General features: G+C 42.8%; 1 protein-coding gene across 1 annotated transcript in view; it reads left to right on the forward strand.

Moving 5' to 3' along the window:
* The first annotated feature begins 2,422 nt into the window (after positions 1-2,422).
* Positions 2,423-4,357, forward strand: part of kcnj4 (potassium inwardly rectifying channel subfamily J member 4) — an 11,027-nt gene continuing 9,092 nt past the window's right edge. Inside the window, exons 1-2 of the mRNA XM_070542863.1 lie at positions 2,423-3,305; positions 3,590-4,357. The exon at positions 3,590-4,357 is cut by the window's right edge and continues 214 nt beyond it. The gene's annotated coding sequence lies outside the window, so the exon portion shown is untranslated. The remainder of the gene's footprint in view (positions 3,306-3,589) is intronic.

Raw genomic sequence — 4,357 nt, forward strand, 5'->3', positions numbered from 1 at the left:
CATTTTTTAACAGTTGCTACAATCAGCACATCAAAGATGAAACACATGTTGCGCACCTGAGTTGACACTTTTTTCTTGTACCTGAATTCAAACAAACTCTGGGAATAAAATTCAGGTTGAAGGTGTCACATATGCATAAACAGGTTTCATTTGCTTATTAAATCTTAGTTCTTGAACAACTTTGATTATCTTCCCATCTTTTTTGGTCAGGTATTCTCTCACTGACGTCAGCATGTTTCTGTGGCAGACAGGTGTCTTCCTGAGCCCGCCACAGCTCTCCTCTGACGAATCGTTCTCCCAGAGCCTAAAATATTCATTGAAATAAAAACGCACGAAGGCGTTTTCCGTTTAAAACAAAATGTGTACCTTTAAAAAAATTCTGCCTGTATTGAATGTCTCTGTGTTTATGTTTATTAGCTGCAGTATTTATTAGTCTTGAACTAATAATTCTATATCTCACATGTTCGATTAAAAATTACAAATGTATGCGGGTTAAATGATGTGACTAAATATATTTATTTATATGAGCTGTTAATAGCTGGACAAGTACAAATCCTCAAAGCTTCACAGCACCAGAAACAGAAAGGTAAAATGTCCAATAAAATACAGTTTTTCTCGAGAAACTAGAAGAAAAAATGTCCAAAAAAGGCTAAACTTACATATAGTCAACAGAGCTACTCCAACATACAGCCGCCCAGAGCAGCGCAGTTCCAGAACACTGACAGTTTTAGGCAGAAAATTTAAATTTTAACTAAAAGTTATTCAGAGAATCTTTCTTTAGCTATCAGCAAACTCTTAAGGAAGCAAGGGTGAAGTTCTTTGCTGATATCGTGGAAAAAAATTCTCACAATCCACGCTCTCTTTTTTCTGTTGTAAATTCGCTACTTGAGTTCTCTGATTCTAGCTCTTTGCCTCCCACAGTTGAAACTTGTAATGACTTTCTTCACTTTTTTGTTGATAAGGTTACAGCTATTCGAGCTGCCATTGCAAACTCACCACCTGACTCTCTACTCCCAGAGCCGCTCCGGGCTACACTGGAAACATTTGAGACTGTATCCTTATTGGACTTGGAAATACTGGTCGCTCAGCTTAAACCTTCTGGCTCTCCTTGTGATGTGCTGTCCCCTAGAATTTATAAAGAACTCTTTCCAGTGATAGGCCCTTTACTTTTGGCAATCAGAAATGGCAGTCTTACTTCTGGTATGGTTCCGTCTTCGTTTAAGAAGGCTGTTATTCAGCCTATGTTAAAAAAGCCGGGGCTGGATGTGACAACCTTAGCTAATTACAGGCCCATCTCAAAACTCCCTTTTCTTTCAAAACTGCTGGAGAAGGTTGTGTATTCACAATTGGTTGCCTTTATGGACACAAATGATTTATGGGAGACCTTTCAGTCAGGGTTCAGGAAAGGTCACAGCACTGAATCTGCTCTTTCAATGATTTTTAATGACACATTTTTAGCCTGTGACATGGACAACGATGTTGTCCTACTATTGCTGGACTTATCTGCAGCTTTCGATACAGTCGACCACGAAGTCCTTCTGGACCGACTACAGCATTGGGTGGGGATAACTGGGCAGGCCCTCCAATGGCTTCGCTCCTACCTTCAAGACAGGACATTTAGTGTTCAGATGGGTGAGGTGACGTCACCCAGCGTGAAACTTCGTTGGGGTGTGCCACAGGGCTCTGTCCTTGGTCCTCTCCTATTTGCAGTGTATTTGCTTCCTCTTGGAGTCCTCCTTCGCCAGCATAATACGAAATTTCATTTTTTTGCTGATGACTGCTAAATCTATCTATCTTTGATGTGGGGAGGATAGATCTGTTTCTCCTTTACTGGATTGTTTGAAGGACATAAAATGTTGGATGGCTTCTAATTTTTTGCACCTAAATGAGAGCAAAACGGAAGTCATAATACTTAGTCCTGGCAGAAGAAATAGCTCTGGTGCTGATATTGACCTTGGCCCATTGACCCCCTATGAAAAGAAAATGGTCAGTAATTTGGGGATTAAAATCGACTCATCACTGTAATCTTGACACTCATGTAAATACAGTGGTGAGGTCCTGTTTTTTTAACCTGAAAAGACTATCCAGGATCAGGCCTCTGCTGTCTAGAGCTCATCTGGAGTCTGTGTTGCATGCTTTCGTCCTGTCCCAGCTGGACTACTGCAACGCTCTGTATGCTGGTCTGGCCCAGTGCACGGTTGCACGGCTCCAGTTTGAGCAGAACTCAGTGGCTAGGTTCCTGACAGGTACTAGATGCCGAGATCACATTACTCCAGTGCTGGATACTCTGCATTGGCTCCCGGTGCAATATTGAACTAAGTTTAAAATCTTAACTCTCGTTTATAAGGCCCTCCAGGGCAGTGCCCCCTCGTACATTACTGCACTTTTGCAGAGGTATGCTCCGTCTCGGTCTCTTCGCTCAGCCGAGCAGGAACTTCTGGTGGTCCCCCGGTCGAAATATCGATCGAGGGGTTGTCGTGCTTTTTCTGTTCTGGCTCCAACTCTGTGGAACGAATTGCCACTGAGCATTAGGCAGGCACCATCCCTTCACGTCTTTAAGTCTCATTTAAAGACTCATTTTTATTTGATTGCGTTTTAGCGCTAGGGTTCTTTGAATTGCCCTGACATTATGGTTTTAATTCTTCTTCTTTTTAACCCAGATGCTTGATTTTATTTTGTCCACCATTTGTTTTTGATCGATTAGTCTTATTCCGTTATCTCTCTTTATTTGTGATAGTGTTTGTTTGATGTTTTATGATTTTATGTTTTTATCTTGCTTTTATGCCCATGTACTGGGAATGTTTTTCTTATGATGATGCTGTTCAGCACCTTGGGCTTCCGATAACGTTGTGGAAGGTGCTCTACAAATAAAATTTGATTGATTGATTGAAAATGCACTAAAGTGCAAAACTGTTGACTACACGTGTCTGCAGCACGATTAGACACGCATTTATATAGTTTATCAGAAAAAAATAGTTGATTTGGGGGTGACTTGCTCTTTAAGAAAAGGCTATTTTAATTTGCAACAGTGGAAGAATTTGAGGCTTAATGTGGTGTTCAAATGCGGTTTTCAGTCTTCCACCTTCAAATCCACACCAGGCATGGATGCTAAGCACTTTCTGTGAACAGAAGCAAGTTTTTTATTTCACCAAATCAAACAAATATATTTCTATCACGTGTTTGCTCTTATTTCCTGTTTTGTGTCAGAAAGGCATGAAGGTTAAGATGGACCAGGCTGAGGACGCCCTGCTGGACAGCGCTGTCCCACACGCAGGTCACCATCATGAGAGTGAGCTGAGGAAAAGGTTAGGGGAATAATCTGACACACAGGCCTGATTAGAAGCTATTTATACATCACACAGTCTGACCGCCTGGTCGTCCTCAGACGTTGGACAGTCATCGTGTCAGTTTCAGACCTGTGTACGAGTGTCAAAGGTGTCACAAAGAGACGTTTCTATGTTGCATGTGCACGTGCATGCATCATGCATGTATTGGTATAAATTAGCCAGCCCAACTCGTGAGTCACTGTCGTTTTTTCTAATGAAAATCATATGAAAGATGTTTCCTGCTTTGCCTTTTTCCTGTTTAGCTGCCCGCTGTTTCTTCTGTGAGAATTCACCACATCTGCAGATGCAGAAGCCCGTTTCCAGATGTAAAAGGTTTGCAGATTTAAAAGGCAAATGTGCTTTTTCTCATGAAGAGCTGCAGGGTCGTCTTCTAGAACAGTGCAGGTAACCTCGGCCGGTGGTTTTCACTGGTAATAAGCACTGTGGGTAAGAATGTTTGGTTAGCATCGTTTGTTAGCATTTCTGGTTAGCGTGATGGTCCTCGCTCTGAGAACCTGGCTTAGACCCTCCAGCATGGATCTGCTCGTTCTCTCCATCCTCTGGTTTCCTCACACAGACCAAAAACAAGCGTGTTAGTTCTGAATCCGGTCCTTTTGTGATGTGCTCGTGATGATTCGTGACCCTGAGATGGCCTGATGGTTGCTCTCACCTAGAAACCACCAGAGACAGGCTACAGCCCTACAGAGGACCACTCCACCAATGGATTTGACGAGATGTGGATCATCTCGTTCTTAATAAAACACGGTTCACCACCCCAGTTAAAACAATCCTGAAACGTTCTCACGTCTGCTTAGCTGCAGCCACAGGCAGGTGGTACGAAGAGAGGGAGAGCCTGTTGCAGCATCAACGAACAGCAAATTCAGGAAAACTCACAGGAAATCCTCCTACTTCTTACCATTCCTGTTGTTTTTTGACATTTTGTCTGGGTGTGTGTTCCTGTTTGGGTCTGGCCGTGTTCAACACCTACACAACACGCCCTTCAGTCTCCTCTCCATCACTCCCTCCACCCC

This window comes from Nothobranchius furzeri, chromosome 12 (genome assembly GCF_043380555.1).
Source record: "Nothobranchius furzeri strain GRZ-AD chromosome 12, NfurGRZ-RIMD1, whole genome shotgun sequence".
Taxonomy (NCBI): domain Eukaryota; kingdom Metazoa; phylum Chordata; class Actinopteri; order Cyprinodontiformes; family Nothobranchiidae; genus Nothobranchius; species Nothobranchius furzeri.